General features: G+C 36.4%; 1 pseudogene; it reads left to right on the forward strand.

Moving 5' to 3' along the window:
• The first annotated feature begins 12,818 nt into the window (after positions 1 to 12,818).
• The window catches only part of LOC106058016 (neurogenic locus Notch protein-like), a 35,362-nt pseudogene continuing 24,605 nt past the window's right edge, over positions 12,819 to 23,575 (forward strand).

Genomic DNA, 23,575 nt, shown 5'->3' on the forward strand with positions numbered 1-23,575 from the left:
ATCAAACAAAGCACTATGGTTTATAAAAAACAATAATTAAAAATCCCACAAGAGCATGAAACTATAATGATATTTAACGTTGTAAGAGTATGCTCCCTTTGTTAGGGACCCCCCTCAACTCAAGGAGCCATAGACAAATGGAACAGACACAAAATAGAGCAGTCAGATTTATAACAAATAAATAACCAAATTTGATCAGAGTAACACCATTAGTAAAACCACTAAACCTATAGACACTTCAGGGCAGAAGAATACAAAGTAAATTAGCAATTATACATAAATCATTGAATCATAATCAGTGGAGTAGTTAGGGTGGGGAAGGGGGGGGGGAATTAGAAAATACTTCCGCCCCCCCCCCCACTTGATGGAGCCCCCCCCCCCAAAATGAGTGTTTTTTTTTACATTAAATATTTAATATTACGCAAAATGCGAGGGCGCCCAGAGAGGTCAAGCCCCCAGGGCCCCTATACTATGAAAAATTACTAGCTACGCCCCTGATCCTAATTTATAAATTGAAAAACAAAATCCAATAAAATACACAGAAAAACACAATGATAAAGGGCACATTTCTTATTCGAGATGCTAGAACAAAGGTAAAAAAGTGTTCTTTCTTCCCTAGTGCCAATAGAGCCTGTATGGTGTTGCCTTGAATCAGTGAGGAAAACGAATGATTTTGTGTTCAAATCTCTAACTTGCACGACCCAATGAGAAACGTAATTATCTTCTCATTTGAAGAAAGGTCCGTAATTTATAAGACAAGATTCATCTTTTTCGTTCTCATTTTGCATGTGGCGGGTTCAGGTCAGTAATCCTATATCTGAGATTAACCGCGCAGTGGTTTCCAGATCAGACAGTTCTGCGTATAGTTTTTCTTCTATTGAAGCGTTTTGGGGCAAGAGTCTAGTTCAGACCTCTTGATATTGTGTGCAACTTTGAAGGACATGGTCAGCTTTCTCTGGTGATGCTCCACAAAGGCAGGTTTCACTAATCCCGGCTTTTAGCTTCCGAACATATGTTGTCTTATTATATAAACTAACATTCTTCTCGTATGTATTTTGAATGCTGTTGTGAAAGAATGATACTTACAATAGATCAGATTGAAATCCACTCTTGTCAATTATCATAAGATAAATCGTGAAACATTTTTTCTATAAACAGCAGGCTAGAGTTATAGCCCTTTGTCAGAGGTAATCAATACACAATGCAGCCAACAACATTCCCTGAGGTCTTCCTTTATATGGTATGGATAACCAACACAGGTAAGAAATGCATCTTTTACATTCAAAGTTATAAAATAGTAAGTAGGAAAGGTAACTACAGTAGAGGTTATAGGTGTCTTCTTTAATAACATTATAATTCGCAGTGCATTTACGAATTGACCTAAAGTAACATAATAAAATAAAAATAACAAAAGCAATCTGGGTAAAGACATACTATCTGGTGACAAAAATATAAATAGTCTTTAATGTAAAAAAACAGAGTATGACAAAAAAGAAGACAAATCTTACATAGGAGGACAAATAAGAGGACCAGACCCTACAAAGGGAAAAGAAAGGGAACTCTACCAAGGAGGACAAAAAGAGGACATATGTCTACAAAAGAGGACAAAAAAGAGGACATAGGTCTACAAAAGAGGACAAAAAAGAGGACATAGCTTTACAAGGGAGGACAAAAAAACAAATCTTTAACAGGAGGAAAAAGCTTTACAAAAAAAAAAAAAAAAAAAAAGAGGACAAAAGAGGACATAGCCATACAAAAAGAGGACGAAAAAGGATAGAGGTTTTATAGACTGGTTTATCATTGGACCAGATTGGACCTTAACCTTTCTGAGTGCGATCCGAGAGCTCTATTCTTGTTTGTCGGGGTGCGACTGTGCATGAATTTTTGTCACGGGTCAACGCCGCCGATTTAGCACATTTTCCATATAGCATGCTTATACATTTTTTTAGATCATGGTCAGTGCGTTACGGTCCAATCACTTTTGTGGACAAGACTGGAAAGGAAGGGGGGGGGTGTTATCAGGAAGAAGACTTCCGTGCTGCCTTTTCTAAAGCAATTTAATAAAGGTCGCTCGAGTCTGTATTCGAACTTGAGCCTCCATGATGGTGCCACTGTGTGTGATTATTGTCTCATGTCTCCCGTTATGGATTTAATCTCTATTTTTCTAAATAAAACAGAAATAATTACGACTAATAGGCTTAATTTTGGTGTCATCAACAGTGAATAATTTTTGCAAAGTTTCAACTTGATCGGAAAATAGTTGGAAAAATAAAAGGGTACAAAATTCTTACCTGACAGACAGACTGACTTGATATAATCTCGTTAAAATATATAAGAATTATCATTAATAATACGTTTTATTTTACAGACGGAGTTCTTCTATTCCAGACTACACCTCGTGTGTTGGCTCTAGACACTACAAATTCAATCTCGATGAAATGCTTTTGGAACACTTCTGACACCAGAAAAGTGGATGCTGTTTCTATTGTGAAACACACGAAAGAAACCTTCCAGAACTTCGCTACCCTAACTAAACCCGATGATGTTGGGCAAACGACCTGTTTCACAGCCCACGACAAGGATATTGAAGTGACATATTTGAAACACAAGAAAGGTTTTACGTTGACAGTGTCTTTAGTAAAGCCGAGTTTACAAGACGTGGGGATTTATACGTGTCACGTGACTGGAAGAGACCAATCAGGATCTGCTGTTAGTTTGAGTGAAAAGTTAACAATTAATCGCTTTGATTTCAAAGCAGGATGTGATTGCACTAGAGATCAATTTTATTTTGGCCCCGAGACTCGCAATGATACCATGTACTATGTCTCGAGGCTGCTTGTACTAAACGCCAGCGATGCTGATTCCAATTGCAAAACTATAGGCGGCTATTTAATGGAGGTTCATGACCTAAACGAGTTTAACATAGCTAGAGATCTTTTAGAGAAGGCTCAAGTCAAAAGGGCGTTCATCGCAGGAACAGACGCCCATTCAGAAAACAACTGGATTTATCTACGTACTGGTTTAAACGTGATCTATGTAAACTGGGCGAATAAACAACCTGATAATAACAACAATGAACATTGCTTGGAAATAAGTTTCGAAGAAGGAAAGTACGGCACCAATGATATATCATGTACCTTCAAGAATAATTTTTTATGTCAAATCAGTAAAGAATTGTAAAACAGTCAGTAAACGGAGAAAACATTTTCATACATGGCGAATAAAGTGTAAATAGCAAGCTTCTTGGTATATCTGGTATACAAATTAATGGAAGTGTTCATAAACAATGTTTTTAATTAACATTTTATTTTTCAGGTGAATTCGCTACGAAGCTCGGACAATCGATCTTTTCTGTCTTAAAAAGAAAAGATCTTTAGTTTTCAAAGTTTAGAAATAATTCAATATCATTTTGCAATTTTAAATAGAATGGGCCATCTATATATATAATTCTCTTCTTCGCTAAGCAGTTTGTGTCTTTTATATGCTTGCGAGTTTCGAACGCTGACTACAGAGCTAGAGAGGAGGATCCAATGAAATTGAAATGCTACATAAGGATCCAAGGTATCACATTCAAAGACCGCATCGCAAACCAAGATATTAGAGACTGCAGCGATCGGACCCCATGATGACCTGCTAAATATAAATAAATATATGCAATCTATGGCCATATTACAAGATCTTCGGGGCTCGCAAAGATCTTCCTTCAGGGAACAGTACCAGGAAAAAGAAGAAGAGGCGGACAGAGAAAGCGATGGGAGAACAACATAAAAGAATGGACGGGCCTGTCATTGAAAGAGGTTCTAAACAAGAGAAAAGACAGGGAGGAATGAAGAAAGACGGTCGACGAGTTTTGCTTTGTGCCCAGACGGTCCAACAGACTAAGGGATAGGAAAAGGAAAGGGAAAAGAAAGCTTTTCTGCTTGTGTCTTTTAATTCGGTATCAATTTTCAAGTGTCCTTGACATTGTTAAGTGTTTCTTAAACATCTCCAATGTGACAATGTTTTGTGTAACTTAAACATCTCCAATGTGACAATGTTTTGTGTAATTTAAACATCTCCAATGTGACAATGTTTTGTGTAACTTAAACATCTCCAATGTGACAATGTTTTGTGTAATTTAAACATCTCCAATGTGACATTGTTTAGTGTATCTTAAACATCTCCAATGTGACAATGTTTTGTGTAATTTAAAAATCTCCAATGTGACATTGTTTAGTGTATCTTAAACATCTCCAATCTGACAATGTTTTGTGTAACTTAAACATCTTCAATGTGACAATGTTTTGTGTAACTTAAACATCTCCAATGTTACAATGTTTTGTGTAACTTAAACATCTCCAATGTGACAATGTTTTGTGTAACTTAAACATCTTCAATGTGACAATGTTTTGTGTAACTTAAACATCTCCAATGTTACAATGTTTTGTGTAACTTAAACATCTCCAATGTGACAATGTTTTGTGTAACTTAAACATCTTCAATGTGACAATGTTTAGTGTAATTTAAACATCTCCAATGTGACATTGTTTAGTGTATCTTAAACATCTCCAATGTGACAATGTTTTGTGTAATTTAAACATCTCCAATGTGACAATGTTTTGTGTAACTTAAACATCTTAAATGTGACAATGTTTTGTGTATATTAAACATCTCCAATGTGACATTGTTTAGTATATCTTAAACATCTTCAATGTGACAATGTTTCGTGTAACTTAAACATCTTCAATGTGACAATGTTTTGTGTAACTTAAACATCTACAATGTGACAATGTTTTGTGTAACTTAAACATCTCCAATGTGACAATGTTTTGTGTAACTTAAACATCTCCAATGTGACAATGTTTTGTGTAACTTAAACATCTTTAATGTGACAATGTCTTATGTAACTTAAACATCTTCAATGTGACAATGTCTTATGTAACTTAAACATCTTCAATGTGACAATGTCTTATGTAACTTAAAATCTCAATGTGACAATGTTTAGTGTATCTTAAACATCTTCAATGTGACAATGTCTTATGTAACTTACTGCACTGCAGAATAAAATTTAATAAGCTCTTTGGTACAAAATAATTATAAATTTGAAACCTATCTAAAATCAAACGGGTATCTCTCAAGCGGTACTAGAGGCGGCTGTATACAAAGCACATTCATGTCTGGCCTCCTTCAGACGCGAAGTGACTATGGATCATCACATGGAGATGAGATGAATGCCTGGGCATTATCACCCACACATCAGTTCCCCCTCCCCTCTCCACGCTCCTGATTTTCCCTCAGGATTGACTCCCGAAGGCTTTCCTATGATTGGGTATACCTGCAAAGCAACAGAGGTTTGAATTCAGAGTTTTCCTTCTTCTAAGTGGGTAGCCAGCCATGGCTAACGAGCCCCTCCGGCCCGAAGCTTACTGGTTAAGGCGCCTGTTACTCGTCTTTGCCCCTTATCTTGTTAGTGAGAACAGTTCCGCTGGACTTGGTTAAAACTCACTGGAGCGCCTGAGGATAAGCCGTCAAGGTGGTTATAGTTAATTTTATTTTTAAATTTTAGAAATTCTAGAGACATTGACTAATAAAGATGAAAAAATCTTTTACAAGTTCTGAAGCAGGCAGTTTTTTAGTTACTATGCAGACTACATTTATTTTCTGGGGTTTATGTCGCTGTATTCACTAAAATAATGGACACGCAAGTCTACCTTCAAAAACATGGATTATCTTTTCGAGATTTCGCACTTAAACGGAAAACATTAAAACCATTCGTAATTAATATTCAGGACGACATCGTTGTAGCCGTGTTACCTTTGCTGAAAGCGCGTGCACAGATCTGGGAATTAGCAAACCTCAAAGGAATATTAATATAAAAAAAGGTTCCCCATTCAGACATTGTGGCCTACGGTTAACGAGGGTGTCATGTGGCCAGTACAACGACTAACCGCCTTTACTTTTCCCCAACTAACGTCAGGTATCTATTAGAGTTGGGTGGTCTTAGAGGCGCCTTAAATTAACAATCCCAGTCTTGACCAGGATTCGAAACCGGGACCCCCGGTTAGGAAGCCAAACGCTTTACCGCTCAGCCACCGTATTGGACACAAGAAAAAGGATGACAGGAGAAAAAGGTGAAGACTCTGTAGTAACAGGCAAAAAAGAGCTACAGAGGGAAATTTATTCTTCCTTGGACGTGATAATTCGAGAAATCACCCGATATGAGCAATATCATGATGCGGTAAGTAAGCATGATTTTTCGTCGCCATCCCAACTATTGAATCCTCAGGTCGAATGTATTGAAATCATCGATAAAACATTCGAGACTCACTAATTTGGAAATTGTTGTAACAAAATAGATTTCCATAAAATTATTGATAGTTTTGCAACCAAGAAAGCACGTACGATTTATTTGTAGAATCTTTTTTGTTAAATTGATATGATATTTCATTGTCGACCTAGCAATACCTGGACTGACTGCACATTAGGTCGGAAAAAAACACGACTTTTCTATGCTTTGTTTCGTTTTATTTTTTTTTTTTTGGGGGGGGGGGGCATCATCAACGAGTTACCGCACTGGCCATCATATACCTTAGCTACGCTACTGGTTCTATCTATGTAAGGCAAAAGACAGAAAGGAATGGAGAAAGACGGTCGACGGATCTTGCATGGTGTCCCACCGGTCCAACAGACTAAAGGTTAGGTAAAGGTAAAGGTAATGGGATGTATATTGGGGATGTATATTGGGGATGTATCGGGTTTACAGACGAGTAGTTGTGGATTTTCTATCATCTTATCAGCGTTTCACTGTACCCTGTGTGTGTGTGTGTCTTTTTGTTAGTGAGTGGAGGGGGGAGGTGACGTATTTTTAAAGCGAGCATAAAGGCATTCAATTTTTTTTTTCTCAAAGCATTACGCTTAGGACATCTGCTGTAATTACCTTCTAGCTAACATCCCATGTTTGAATATTAATTTAATACATTTAAAATCAGAGACAACGTTTAATTTTCTAATTATGACAGTGAGGACTAAGGAAATGGAGCATTATTCTTAAAGCTAAGCTTAATTGTGTACAATGTATTCCTATTAGCAACCAGAATAGAACATCAAGCAGGTTATTTCAAGAAGTAAATTGGTTATCTGCTGACTCTGAAGTTGACCAATGTGTTTTAGTCTCTGTTGTGGTCTGAAGTATGACTCAAGGTTCACTTAGTTTTAAGAGCATGAAGTGACACATGTCATGACCCAAAGTCACAACTAAGAAAGATATGACACGACGCGTTGTTACCAGCATATTTTTACAAAGCTTATATCAACTCACTCTGTATGGTAAAAAGTTATAACACGTTATTTCTCCCACACCCATTCTCGGATCAAGTTGAAACTTTGCACAATTATTCATTGGCATAGACAAGACTTGAATCAAAAAGAAAAATTAACCAAATTGTAAGATAATTACTCGTAATTAATTATTTTTTGTTTGATACCAACAAGGGAAATTTATCATCCAGTATTCACGGATTTTTGTTTTAAATATGTAAGGTTTCTTCCCCCCCCCCCTTAGATAATTGATAATGTTATTTCTCCCAAACTCATTCTCGGATCAAGTCGAACCTTTGACCAATTGTTTATGGAAACTTAAAACAACTAATCAATTAAAAAATTAACCCAATAGTAAATTAATGATTGGTACAAGAACGGAGCGGTACAAAAACTCGTTCGTACCTCACTCGGTCAGACTCTATCAACGCCACTCATTGATCAGGGAACATGAAATGCACCAAGATACCTGTGTGTACTCGCTGAATGAACTCTTTATGTTGTCTGTTGTATTTATGTGTATTTTTCTGTTGTGTTGTCTTTATATGAGACATGAGTCCTTGTAATCACAACAAATTTCCGTAAGGATCAATAAAGCAGTCTTAGTCTTAGTAACCACTTATTTTGTTTGACATCGAATAAGGGAAATAACTTCAAGGTTATTGAGAGAAATAGTTGTAAGTGTGGAGTTTTTCTTCTTTGATAAACTTTGTTTTGTTTTTGTTTTTATTATATATTTTGCTTGTTTCTTTGGTCTAGAGTAGAGTCATTCACAATGTTTAAACAAGGTTACATAGACACATTTTAAAATAATAATTATTAACCTTATCCATACATTCAAAATTAATAACATGTTACATTGTAATAAAGAGACACTAACAAACGATTTATTCTTCTAACGAAACCATATGTATTTGAAACACGAAAAAAAAATATTCTTGACCTATTTTCAGCTACAATTGTATAGAAATAACAACAAGACTTTCCCTTTGGGAATAAAAATTACTATCTCCATTGTCATTTGTCATACAAACTAGACATAGATCTAGCTAGATCTAGACCTAGTTTTAGATATAAATCTAGATTCAAGATCTAAGTCTAGGTCTAGAACTACATCTAAGTCTAGATCTAGAAATTGAATTACATAGATGTAAATCTAGATCTAGAGTTAGATCTAGTCTACATCTAGATCTAAGTCTAGATATAAGTCTATATCTAGATCTAGAGCTAAATATAGAATCTTGATATAGAATCTACTATATCTAGACTAGAACTCGTATGAGTTTACTCGTTCAATCTTACAATTACTAGACCTAGGCCAATGTTATGATCATGAATAGTGGGCCTTCTGTTACCGGGTAATGATGTAGGCTACTATGCTGTTCGTATCCGATTCATTTCTTAATGTGATACTATTGTTTATATAATAAATAAATCTGCACCTCCAAGCTGTCAGAAGATAATTTATTGCCTTAATAAGTACAATTGTGTTCAAATTATTCATACATTTAAAGAACATAAATTATAGATATATCTAGATCTGGGCTCTATTTAGTCTTTTTTAGACTATCATGTGTAGGCCCCTATAATGAGGATATGTCAAAACTGCGCGCTATAAAAGTAGTATGTTATTTTTGAAACTAATACCTAAAACGAAATTCGTATCAGTTAGATGCCAATTTTTGTACCAATGCGCGAATCTATGAATGTAGCTTGAGTTATTAATGAAGAAGTCCATGACCTTTTAAAAAAGTTACCACCCCTGAAGTTTTTTATTGAAAAGTGGTGTAATTTTTTTGAAAAATTTTCTTGCATATATAATTTTAAAAATTAGATGGTTCACTTTCGGAAAAGAAAAAAGTAGCCATTGCGTCAGAACTTTGAATGATCTAAAATATCATGATGTCCGATTTTCATTTTCTCTTCTTGTTTCTGAGATCTAAACGGGACGGACGGACAGACGGACAGACAGGCCACACAAAACTAATAGCGTCTTTTCCCCTTTCGGGGACCGCTAAAAATTGCTTTTTAAAGGGATGTCAGAAATTAAAGCTGCTACAATCCCAATGTAATTCTGAACATATGTGTTGTCTTGTAAATGGGACATAACTCAATGTGAGGAGAGAGTCCATATTACTCCAAGAGTATTGTCCCCTTTATAATTTGATCAGTGTCACTGCCTTATTTTTTAAATTTTATTTATTTCTTATTTTTTGACCCGGTTGAGAACCAACCTGCAATGGTTTCATTACTTTTTAGGATGGCTTTGCGCGCTGGACTGTCGTTCGAATTTATCGATGGTCGAGGGTTCAAATCCTGCCCGCTCCCATACACCGTCGTCCTGTGGGAGGTTTGGATTAGTATGTAAACTATATTCAACTCTGAAGGAACATCCGAAACATGTAAAACAAACAAACAGACCTATTTAAGAAGCTCATACATATTGAATATCCACTGCAAGTTCATCTTCTGATTCGTGATTAGGTACTGCAATGCAATTAATAATTTCTACTACACTTTACACTATGAGTTTGGCAGACACTTCACTTCGTTACGCTACAAATAAAGTGCTTACACTTTTCTTGTCAGCTCTAGGAGAACACGCAGAGAGACTGGTGCATGACCGATTGCATATTTAGATCTGTGGAACTTCAAGATGAGACTCTGATCAGTTTTTGCGTAAAATTAGTGGTTGTCATTCATTGCGGAAAACGCCAATTCTACGCGCGATAAAAGAAAAAAAAGGCATTGTCAGCTTTCATGTAAAAAATGTAATAATCGGGCGAATTTTCACCTTAATCGGAAGTTCCAATACTTTATTTACGTTTATAGTCATAGACATATAAATATGCCTTATGTTGCAAAGGTTTTTAAAGTAAAGTTAATTTGATCCCAATTTTGTACTTAGTAAAGAATGAATAAAATTCATAGTCGAAAATCGTAACTTTCACTTATTATCCGTATTCCCACCAAGAGTAGGCCCCGCGCAATCAGTTTCACATAGGGCCCGCAATTGTTAGGACCGGCCCTGAATTCTCGGTCTCAAATCTCGACGAAGAGATGGAATTTTGAATTTAGGGAGCTTTAGCTCGCTTCTGTGACCATCCAACTGTAACGCGTACCTGACGTTTGTTGAGGAAAATTGAAAGCAATTGGTCATTGTGCTGGCAACATGACACCCTTGTCAACCGTCAGAAACAAATGACCTTTACATTTTTTGACCTAGGTTCAGATGCCAAGATCTTTACCTAATCAGCCACGTCACCTCTGTAAAAAAAAAGAAAAGATTGTGTTAATCTTTCTATTTTCAAGCATACACAATTTATGGCGTTTTTTTTTAAACGTTGGCTTCAGATCCATGTCCTGTTCCCTGCATGAAACCACTACATTTGAAGTACAACAGTTTATTTAATCCATAGGTCAGCAATATATAAATACATGACATAGACAGGCATGGAGTGTCACACTTCAGTTGTGCAGTAGCTGACATGTTTTAATACTGTGTAAGTAATTGTTGCTTTTGCTTTGTATTTTATTTTTGTTGAGCCCTTAATGTTATTTACAAACGAAGGAAACTCTTAAAAATGTAAATGAAACGCAGAAAATAGGACAATAGCATTGTTTTAGTTTTTTTTTTGTTCTTCTTATTAAAGTTTATGCTATACCACAGTGCGGGACATGATTTACGGTCATGCAAGACTTAAGGGGGGACTATATTTAATTGGGGCGCAGTGGCTGAGTGATTAAGAGATTCTTGACTTCCGAACCTGTGGTCTTGGGCAGGGCCGGTCCTAGGCCATTGCAACCTATGCGGTCGCAGTGGGCCCCGCGTTTTCATAGGCCCCGTGCTAATTCTAGGTGTAATTATTAAATTGCAAAATATAGGCTATACGAAAAATTCCTGGAAATCTTAATTTATTAAAATCTCCTGAAAACTCAAAATTGTCATTAGTGGGTGTCGTTCATTGCGGAAAACGCAAATCCTACGCGCGATAAAAGAAAAAAAGGCATTGTCAGCTTTCATGTAATAATCGAGCGAATTTTCACCTTAATCGGAAGTTCATATACTTTATTTTCTTTTATAGTCACTGGCATATAAATATGCCATAGGTTAAAAGTAAAGTTAATTTGATCGCAAATTTGTACTTAGCAAAGAATGAATAAAATTCAAAGTCGAATTTTTTTTTTCTTACTACAAAATCTTAATTTTCACTTATTATCCTTATTCCCACCCAGGCTAGGTCCCGCGCGATCCGTTTCGCATAGGGCCCCGCAATTGTTAGGACCGTGCCTGGTCTCGGGATCAAATCTCAGTGAAGACTAGGATTTTGTTATTTCGAGATTTTTAAGGCGCTTCTAAGTCCACCCAACTCTATTGGGTACCTGACTATAGTTGAGGAAAGTAAAAGCGGTTGGTCTTTGTGCTGACCAAAGGACACCTTGCCAACAAAGATACAGATGACCCACAAGATCTGAAAGGAATACTTTACTTTTTTTCTACTTTACTAGATTTAATAACAACATATATACACATTTGATATAAGAAAATAAAAATGACTCAGACATGTGACAGGCTTTAAGATTATTTAATATTATCGAGTAGGAAGCGCTGTGGCTGAGCGGTTAAAGTAAAAACTCTTGACTTCCGAACCGGGGTCTGGGGTTCTAATCCTGGTGTAGACTGGGATTTTTAATTTTGGGATCTTTGGGCGCCTCTGAGTCCACCTAGCTCTACGTGGTACCTGACATTTGTTGGGGAAAAGTGAAGGCGGTTGGTCGTTGTGCTGGCCACATGACACCCTAGTTAATCGTTGGCCACAGAATCAGATGACCTTTACATCATCTGACCTATAGACCACAAGGTCTGAAAGGGGAACTTTACTTTTTTTTTTTTTTTTTAAACAAATATTATCAAGTGCAATTTTATTATAAGGGAAGAGAATGTCAATAAAATCCTGCCCAGGGCGTTCAATAAATATTACTCATCAGTTCACGGAATGGTTATAGAATAAAATCTGTTTCTTGAATTCTTACAGAACGATTCATCTACCTAGAATCACGTTCAGAATGAAATTATAAAATAGTGTGTCAAATTGAAAAGGAATAAGTTCCATAGTAACAGAAAACATTAGATACCAAAGCAGCCTACAGGAATGAATCGTACAACAAATATATTTAATCAAGTCCATTGAAATCCAAGCTTACTTAAGGCAAGAGAAATAACCCTAAAATCATTTTCATAATGGTAAATAATAATCCTTTCCGAAAACAAATTATTATTAATTAATATTCTGAAATGAGGCATTGCAGTAAATTATTCTGGCCTGATATTGACAAATCGAAGTCTTTCACCACGAAACCTTCGTTTCATAAAAATAACAAAATTAAACTTCTAGTCGATTTTCTTCGTTTGAAAATAAAAAAAAAAAATCTAATGTTATTGTAAATATTTTTTACATGTATTTGATTATACTTTAGAAAATAATATACAAACTTTTTATAATATAAAACATCATTTTCTGTTCATATAAATTTATGCACAATTATTTCGGCAGTGAATTTCTTAATTTGGCTTGAAATCGTCATCTCAATACACAATGCAAAGGATACATTTGACATGTCTGCTACTTTACTTCTTCTCCGTGACCTGTGCAGGTAAGAAAGTATTGTCTTGACACAACAGTTAGACTTAAAGTTGGCAATGTCTAAAATTATAGGAATCATCCAGTTAGCAAGTTTACAAAAGATGTAAGGACTCTGTTTTCTTGACCTCTTCTCCATTCCGTCATATTGGCCTGCTCATTTTCCTTCTTTTGATTTGATTTTATATAAATCTCCTTAAATAGTAAATAGGCGGCTAGATCTGCTAAGTATGTGCAGGGTCGGATGTTGTGGAGGCCCCAACATTTCTTCGAAGCTACAGTAAAAAAAAAAAACAATTATCATAACTTAGGCCTATCTAAAGCTAAAACAAAAAAAATCATTAAAAAATTTTTTTTTATAAGACAATACCTTCCATAAAACAATTTTAAATAGAAATAATCTTTAAAAAATTAATTGAAAAAATGTACAATAAATGTTACCCATCTTATCTTATTAAATACAGACGTTACTTCAAAAAGAAGATGATTACGTCCTACGCGATATGCATATAGTCATGCATGTTAACCATTGACTTAAATTTTGAGAAATCAATGGTTTTCCAGGCTGGTTCAGGCAACCCATTCCATGCTCTAATAGCGATAGGGAAGAAGGAGCATTTTACAAAATTGTCCTAGCATATGGGATGAGGAACGTACCTTTATCTTTGTGTCTTTCAGAGTATTTTATTAGATTTTGTTATTGTATTTGAAGATTATGGTTCAGTGTTTTATGTATAATTGCTACTTTATTTTTAAGTCTTCTGTCCTGAAAACTTTCTAAATTTAGTGATTTTACTAAACGTGTTACTCTAGTCAAATGTGAATATTCGTTTGTTATGAATATCTCTGCTCTATTTTGTGTCTCTTCCAGTTTCTTGAGTTGAGTGGTCCCAAACAGAGGAAGCATATTCTATTATTGGCCTAACCAAGGTTAAATAACATTTTAGTTTTATGCTCTTTTTTTATTTATAGAAATTTCTTTCTTTAGAAATTGATTTGTTTGGCCTGCGGTTAATGCATAATTGTGCAAATATGTATTGTCCCTTTCATTATATGGACATCTAGATCCAGGCTTCTGATTTAGAACTTTTAAGATCTATAGATCTACATCTAGATCTAGAATTTATATGTAATCTATATAAGATTTACGTAAATATACACGTTTAGCCATAATCTTCAAATACAAAAACAAAATTTAATAAAATACTCTGAAAGACACACAGAAAAAAAGCACATTCCTCGTTCCATACGCTAGGAAAAATTTGCACAAATGCTCCTTCTTCCCTAGTGCTATTAGAGCATGGAATGGGTTGCCTGAGCTAGCCAGGAAAACCAGTGACTTGGCAGAATTTAAGCCATTGGTTAATATGCATGACTAAATGTATGACGCGTAGGACGTAATCATCTTTTTTTTTTGAAGTAAGGTCTGTATTATATAAGATAAGAAGATAAGATAATCTAGAAATATACGATGTAGAAAATGTTGTTGTTGACAGTAGGCAACAATTTTGTTTGTTCTGTGAATGAAACCGCAAGGCGATATCCTCAGTATTTGTTTATTATATTATACGACCATTATCTCTTATAATTACCAATATCGTCAATGTTCGCTAGCGTTTTCAGGCAAAGTAAGAAACATCTACTTCCTTTCCTACATTGCCTAAAATGGTTACGAAATGCCCAGCATTTATTTTTTACTTCGTCGGTAAGATAACACACACAAGCAGTTATAGTTTAGTCTGTTTAGGTCATCTGTTACTGTGGCCCACAGTAAACGAGGGTGTCACGTGGCCAGCACTACGACCAACATTCTTTACTTTTCCCCTTTCCAACTAATTTGTAGGTACCCAATAGAGCTGGGTGGACTCATAGGCGCTACTTTATAATTCCAGTCTTCACCAGGATTCGAGCCCGGACACACGATTTAGGAAGCCAAGCGTTTTACCACTCAGCCACCGCGCCTTCCCCTAGGTCCATTATCTAACTACAAATTTTGTACGAAGTCCGTGTTTTGGACAAGGTTTAGAATGAGTGGGAGGCATGTTTGTAAGTGGGGAGAGCTCATTAAATTTAATTCCCTTTTCTTTACTCAAGCCCTTGCAAACAAAACTTTCTAATGGAACTTGTGTTCATTCTGCTCTCGTCTAGGCCGCTACTTCGACGAGGATGTTGACGAGTGCGCCCTGAACCCCAACATGTGCCTGAACGGGGGCATCTGCATGAACACCCCAGGATCTTTCTCCTGTGTTTGTGTCAACGGTTGGGACGGCACCTACTGCGCCCACAACGAGGACGACTGCCAGCAGATGCCCTGCTACAATGGGGGAATCTGTTACGACAGGGTCGGCTATTTCGAATGTGAATGTCCAATGGGCAAAACTGGTATGTGTTCCTTTTTATAAAGCTAATATCAACTCACTGTGTCAGTCCGTCTGTCTGTCTGGTAAAAAGTTTGAACATTTTTGTTCAACCTCATCTCCTTCTTGGATCCATTTTAAACTTTGCAAAATTATACCTTGTACCTGACAAGATATGAGATAATTAAAAAAAAACATTTAGATAATTAATTATTGGTGATACATTATTTTCTTTGATATCAAAATCAGGGGAATAATTGGTAATAAATGAGAAGTGTATATCGATTTAATCCCCTTACTACGATTTGTCACGTTTCTTTTTCTCTCACTTCCCATTCTCGGATCAAGTTGATATTTCGCATAATTATTTATTGTCCATGACAATTGTCAGGACTGAGTTCTGGTCAGCCTAGGTCTCCTGTTTACTGTAGAGGAGAAGGGGGGCAATTCAGGTGGTTGATTTCAAAACTGTTATTGTTTTGGGTTGTTTTTGTTTGGTGAGATGTTTTGTTGAACAATGTAACTCATGATAAGGCAGTGTGTTTTTGTTCCTAGTCCAGGACAGTTGGACTTTTTGGATATATATAGTCTAAGTGTAGACTCTAACTATTTTTCTGTATTATAGTGAAAATAATGTAATTAAACATGTTATATGTCGGTAAAGTGGCATTCTGAATTTTATTTTGTCATTGTACGTGTCATTATGGTATTATCCAGGACTTGGGTACATTTAGCATGACACATACAGATATTAGTGGAAGTAGGCCTTGACATTTTGGGGGCCCGTCCAAAACAACTACATGTGATGGCTGCATCAATCTCCAGTGAAGTATCTGCTGTATCCAGACAGCATATATCTCTCAGTACTGCAACCTGAAGTATCTACTGCACCCAGGCAACGCATATCGCTGAGTACAGTAACCTGAAGTATCTGCTGCACCCAGACAACGCATATCTCTGAGTACAGTAACCTGAAGTATCTGCTGCACCCAGACAGCGCATATCTCCAAGTGTGTACTAATGAAAGAGTTCAAGTCCATAAGGAGCGGAAACTCGTCGTCAGTATTTTAGGCTGTTACTATCTAATAATAATGATTTAACATGCCGAATGTGTTCACTATTAGCAAGTAATAGTAGCACCCCCTCGTACGTCTAAACATAAGTGTATATGCATGGCCAATTTCGTTCCTCATAATTGGATTACCAATACGCTCATTCCTTGGATTATACTGAAGAAGCTGCTGCTGGATCTCATACTTATATGAATTTAACTTTTGTGGTACATTCTATTTGGATTATACTGAAGAAGCTACTGCTGGATATAATACTTATATGAATTTAACTTTTGTGATACATTCCAAGTACGGTACCGCGCGTAGGTATAAAGCCATGTTGGGATTACCTGTTGGATTATCTACTTATATGAATTTAACTTTTGTGGTACATTCTATTAGGATTATACTGAAGAAGCTACTGCTGGATATAATACTTATATGAATTTAACTTATGTGATACATTCCAAGTACCGGTACCGCGCGTAGGTATAAAGCCATGTTGGGATTACCTGTTGGATTATCTACCTGAAATAGACTAAGAGAAATCACATTATTGGATAACCTTGGACTATTGTCTTTAACCTGTTGGAGTACCAGTTGAACAACATAAGTATGAGCAGAGGTATTAGTATTATTTTAATTTTGCTTTAATTGTTTTTGTATGTATATCATTTTGTGAGGTAATATTGTAATAAAGGACACTGCTGTAGGAAAATGTCAGAGTTTATACCTCGTCCATTTGAGGAGATAGTAGCCCAGGCTCAGATGTTGGGGTTTAAGGGCAAAACGTTAAAGAAATTTATAGAGGCCCAACAGAAAATTGACTTAGATAGACTGACAAGGGAAGCGGAGGAGAAAAGACATATAAGAGAGATGGAGGACAAACAACTAGCAAGACAACATGAAATGGATAAGAAAGACATGACAGTTAACGACAACCCCCAACAGAGTAAACAGTTAGACAAAAACCTAAAATGCATGAAAGACAACGAGGACTTGTTATTCTACTTAGAACTGTTTGAAACGACTGCTACTGCTAACGACATACCCAAGACAAGATGGCCACTTGTCCTCACTCACAAGTTAAATGAAAAACTAAAATTGTTTATGATACAAACAAAACTGATACATAACACTGACTATGATTTTGTTAAGGGGGAGCTCCTAAAACAAGCCCAACTCACAGAAGAAGCCTGCCGAACACTGTGGCATGAACTTTCCCCAAAGACGGACGACATGAAAGATTTTTATTTCCATTTGAAAAGGACATTTGACAACTGGCTTAAAACATCACAAACCCCAATGACAGTAGACGGTATAATTGACCTTATAATGAGAGACAGACTTTACAGTGTGCTATCTTCTGAGGCCCTGAAAGATATTTTGCTACGAAAGCCTACTTCAGCCCAAGAGGTCTTAGACTGTATTGATCAATTTAGAGATGCCACTAAAGGCTCCACACATATTGTAAAGGGAAGTAACAAAGTAACTAGCAACGATATCCCATATGTAGCTTTTGGTGCCACTGGTCAATCGTCGCCCGAATAATATAAACACAGAGGGTACACAAGTGATATGCTATAGATGTGGAAAGGGCGGACACATTGCTCGATGGTGTCGGGTAAAGATAAATGAGAATAGAGGTCCAACACAGCAATGACTAAGAGTATTACCAGAAAGGGGGCAACAAGTGGGATTGTTTGCATGTCACACTGATACATTTAATTTTTTGGATTATAAAGATAAATCAGTTGGTGGATTGAAAATAGTGGAGGGATTTTTAGGAGATCGAAGGGTATCTGTCCTACGAGATACGGGGGCGAGCATAATTGGGGTCCGAGAAAGTTTGATAGAAGAAAGTCAGAAGATAGATGGGTTTTTCACTTTAAAATTAATAGATGGACAAACTTTTCAGTATCCACTTGCTTGGATAGACATTGATACTCCATTTTTAAAAGGAGTCTTTGTAGCGGCCATGTTCAATGACCCAATAGCAGATATTATTATTGGAAATGTTGATCAGGCTAAAGCATTTTTATATGGGAATGCTGTTACTAGGGCAATGGCGAAAGCAGAAGACAATAGGGTCAAATCGGAAGATAATGACAGGATTGGTTTAAGTAAATGGATGGAATTGGACAGTGATTTTAGAGAGGATCAAAGAAATGATAGTTCGTTAGTTAGATTATGGGAAAAAGCGAAAGCAGGAACGGTCGAAGATAAGAAAAAGGGATTGGTATCATTTATAGTGGAAGAAGGTCTACTTTACAAAGAATTTGAGAGAAAAGATACCCCTGGGGTAATAGAACGACAACTTGTAATCCCTACGAATAGACGTGAACTAATATTAGAAATAGCACACTCTACACCTTTAGCGGGACATATGTCTATAAATAGAACCAGGTATCGGGTATATTCGCATTTCTTTTGGCCTGGGGTAGATAAAGATATAAAAACATACATTAAATGTTGTGACCTTTGTCAAAGAGGTAGACACCCAGGAAAAGCTGGAAAGGTAGAACTAGGGCGCATGAATATTATTTCCACTCCATTTGCTAAAGTTGCTATTGATATCATAGGACCACTCCAAATGACAGATCGGAAGAATAGATTCATTTTAACGTTGGTTGATTTGGCAACAAGATGGCCGGAAGCTGTACCACTACCTAATACAACAACACCAGTAGTAATAGAAGCTCTAAGTGCTATTTTTACTAGAATAGGATTCCCGGAACAGATACTCTCTGATAATGGATCTCAATTCAGATCCGAATTATACAAAGAAATATGTCAGTTTTTTAAAATAAAGATTGTTAAATCAACACCATTTCACGCCATGTCAAATGGGGGCGTAGAACGCTTTAACGGGACTTTGAAGTGCATGCTGAGAAAGACGGCCGAAGCAGAACCTAAGAATTGGGATAGAGTTATAAATGCACTTCTGTTTGCGTACAGAGAGGTACCAAATGAGTCTACTAACATTTCCCCTTATGAAATGTTGTATGGAAGGAAAGTCAGGGGGCCTATGTCAATTCTAAAGGATCTTTTTACTAATCAACAGGTAGAACCAGAAATAAAGAATGTGTTTGACTATTTATTAGACCTAAAAAGTAGGCTGGCTGTGGCTTGTCAAATAGCTCAGAATAATAGCTCAAAACGTAAGGAAAATTATAAAAGGTATTATGATAGAAATAGCAAAGAAAAAGATATTCAAACAGGTGATTCTGTCCTTTTACTGAAACCACAGAGACAGAATAAGTTAGCCTTGCACTGGGAGGGGCCTTATAAAGTAGAAAAAAGAATTAACAAGTTTAATGTAAAAATAAAGAAAGGCAATCGAGTAAAAATTCTTCATGTTAACAGATTAGTAAAATATCACGAAAAAAACAACACGGAATGTACGGGTAAGGAAAATAGTGATCTACAACTCTCGGGAAGTGCGTCTCATGTATTGTATGGGGGTCAAGGGGAAGAATTATTACATGCGTGCATAGCGTCCCTTGTAACCGACCAGGAAGATGATAACCAAGAGGATGAAGTTACTGAGTTACCTACTCTTGAGAGTACAAATTCCAGGGAACATATTAGTATCAATACTGAATTAACCGAATCCCAAAGAGAACAGATTCAGACGCTAGTTGAGAAGTATAAAGATATAATTACTGATATACCGGGTAAAGCGAAGGTTAAATCATTCAACATTGAGCTCACAACAGAAAAGCCTATTACACTGAGGCCATACGCAGTTCCTATTCATATGAGAGATGTCTTAGACAAGGAGATAGAGAACATGATTGAAATGGACATTATTGAAGAGTCTCAATCGCCCTATGCCTTTCCTGTCGTTTTGGTTAAGAAAAAAGATTCAACAGTACGTACTTGCATAGATTTTCGGAAATTAAACGCGGTTACCAAATTTGACGCGGAGGCTATTCCAGACCAAGAAGATCTTTTCTTACAACTTAATAGTGCCAAATTTTTTACAAAGATAGATCTAACAAAAGGCTTCTGGCAAATACCAATAGAAGAGAATAGTAGGAAGTACACTGCATTCAGGGTACCAAGTGGTCACTTTCAATTTAAATATCTACCGTTTAGTCTGCTTAATTCTCCTAGTTTTTTTAATCGGACTGTTAGGACCATTCTTAAAGGACTGGAAAATGTTGTGTTTTATTTTGATGACATTTGTGTATTCGGGCATGACTGGTCATCACACTTAATAGCACTAGAGAAAGTGTTGTCCAGGCTAAAAGAATATGGGTTTACTATCAAGCCAAGCAAACTCGAAATCGCGTATCCTAAAATAACTTTCTTGGGTAATATTGTAGGTGAAGGAAACATATACCCAGAACCCAATAACAGAGACAAGGTATTAAATATAAAAGCACCAAAAACGAAAAAAGAGGTTCGATGTTTGCTAGGTATTGCTAATTTTTATAGCAGATTTATTCCAGCGTTCGCGGAAATAGTATTTCCAATTACTGGATTGTTAAAAAAAGGGACACCGACGAGGGTCAATTGGACTCCAGAATGTGACCGGGCATTAAGAAAAATTCAAATGTGCATGACACGAGATCCTATACTGAAATTACCAGACGTTAATAGACCATTTATTGTGCAAACAGACGCGTCGGACATAGCCATATCATGTTGCCTTTTGCAGGAAGTAAAAGGAATATTCCATCCTGTTAAGTTCTTGAGCAGAAAACTGTTGCCCAGAGAACAACGGTATTCTGTAATAGAGAGAGAATGCCTTGCCATTGTTTGGGGGGTGCAACGCTTGTCCAGATATTTATATGGCGCTAAATTCACAATTCAGTGTGACCATAGACCACTGGCCTTTTTGAAGAGCGCAACATATGGGAATAATAGAATTTGTCGTTGGGCTCTATTATTACAATCATTTAACTTTAATGTAGAACATCTAAAGGGCAAACTAAATGTAATTGCTGACTTTCTATCTAGACTAACAGAATAGACCAACATGACATTGATTACAGATAACTGACATTTAATAGTTATTCATTTCAAAGTTATTTGTGTGCTAGGATTGGGGATATGTAATTAACCGCCTTTTACAAAAGGTAGAATATATGTTTGCACACTATTTTTTGTTTACATGTTGATATATATATATAATTATAATTGCTTAGTATGTTGTATATAACATTTACATTTCGGAAAATATGCTTGTTCACTGACTATTTTTTTTGTTTACATGTTGATATATATGTATATATATATTTATACATATAATTATTATTGCCTAGCAATATGTATAGTATTGACATTTCATGTGGATACATAGTTTTTTTTGTGTTTTTTTTTTTTTACAAACTGTAGGCTATGTTTTAGTACCAAGATTACTTTTGTTTGCAAGTTGATATATGTACGTTTGGAAAATCTCTTTATTGGAAGTTTGTCTGTTTTAAATGAACCCAGAAACAGACAAAAATTAAAGGGGGGAGAAATGTCAGGACTGAGTTCTGGTCAGCCTGGGTCTCCTGTTTACTGTAGAGGAGAAGGGGGGCAATTCAGGTGGTTGATTTCAAAACTGTTATTGTTTTGGGTTGTTTTTGTTTGGTGAGATGTTTTGTTGAACAATGTAACTCATGATAAGGCAGTGTGTTTTTGTTCCTAGTCCAGGACAGTTGGACTTTTTGGATATATATAGTCTAAGTGTAGACTTTAACTATTTTTCTGTATTATAGTGAAAATAATGTAATTAAACATGTTATATGTCGGTAAAGTGGCATTCTGAATCTTATTTTGTCATTGTACGTGTCATTATGGTATTATCCAGGACTTTGGTACATTTAGCATGACACATACAGATATTAGTGGAAGTAGGCCTTGACAACAATACACGAATCAATCCAAAACCGACCAGTTAACTAATCAGTACTAATTAATTAATTTTGTTTTATATCGCAGAAAGGGAGCTAAACCAATCCATTTTCTGAAAAATTGGAGTAATGAGTGGTTCTTTCCCTTAGATAAGCTTTGTTGTTGTCGTTGTTTTTGAGTATTCTTTATTCTTTTGCTGGTTTTGTGACTTCGTTTTCTCGTATTAGTTCATTGGAGACATAGTACTGGATTCTCAGATAATAGACTAAGTAGAAAATTGTATATACCTTGGGAGTGTAGTCAGTATATCAGGTGGAACAGATGAAGACATTAAACGCCGTATAAATCTAGCGCGTCAGACATTTACACAGCTAAAACCAACCTGGAAATCTCCTTACATCTCAAACAAGACTAAACTAAGAATCTTTAACTCTAATGTCAAGGCTGTCCTACTACATGGTTCTGAAACATGGAGAACAACTGAAGCCACAACAAAAAAAAATACAGACCTTCATCAACAGATGCCTGAGAAATATCCTAAAAATACCCTGGTATGACAAAGTAGAAAACACCAAACTGTGGGAGATGAGTGGACAGAAAAATATAGAAGTACAGATCTTAGAGAGGAAGTGGAGATGGATTGGTCACATCCTTAGAAAAGATACCAGCAACAGAGCTAGACAGGCCTTAGAGTGGAACCCCCAGGGAACCAGACGCAGAGGAAGACCAAAAAGAACATGGCGACGCAGTGTACTTGAAGAAGCAGAGAAGACCGGGAAGAGCTGGGACATCATCAAAAAGCTTCCAAGAGACCGTGGAGAGTGACGTGTTTTTGTCGAGGCCCTATGTTCCACGAGGAACTCAAAGGAGTGATGATGATGATGAGTTCATTGAACGTGCATGTCCTTCAATAGCTACTGCAACACCATGACCCAGAGGTGAAGCCAATTGAAAGACAAAACATTGAAAAAAGTAAAGTTCCCCTTACAGACCTTGTGGTCTATAGGGCATAAGGTCATCTGTTTGTGTGGCTTATGGTTAACGAGGGTGCCATGTGGCCAGCACAACGACCAACCGCCTTTACTTTTCCCTAACTAATGTCAGGTGCCCATTAGAGCTGGGTGGACTCAGAGCCGCCCGAAAATCCCGAAATTAAAACCCCGGTTCGGAAGGCTAGCGCTTTACCGCTCAGCCACCGAGCCTCCTAAATTAACTTGCGTCTCCATCCCCCTTTTTTTTTGTGCTAATATCCTTACTGAGTAAAATAGCATTACGAACTGACTAACTGATCAAAATAGTTTTTTTTAATGTTGAAGACAACATGAGGAAAACGGTTCTTTTGAATCAACAATTGTCACTTAGCTTATACACCCATATT

Source organism: Biomphalaria glabrata, chromosome 11, assembly GCF_947242115.1.
Source record: "Biomphalaria glabrata chromosome 11, xgBioGlab47.1, whole genome shotgun sequence".
Lineage (NCBI taxonomy): Eukaryota > Metazoa > Mollusca > Gastropoda > Planorbidae > Biomphalaria > Biomphalaria glabrata.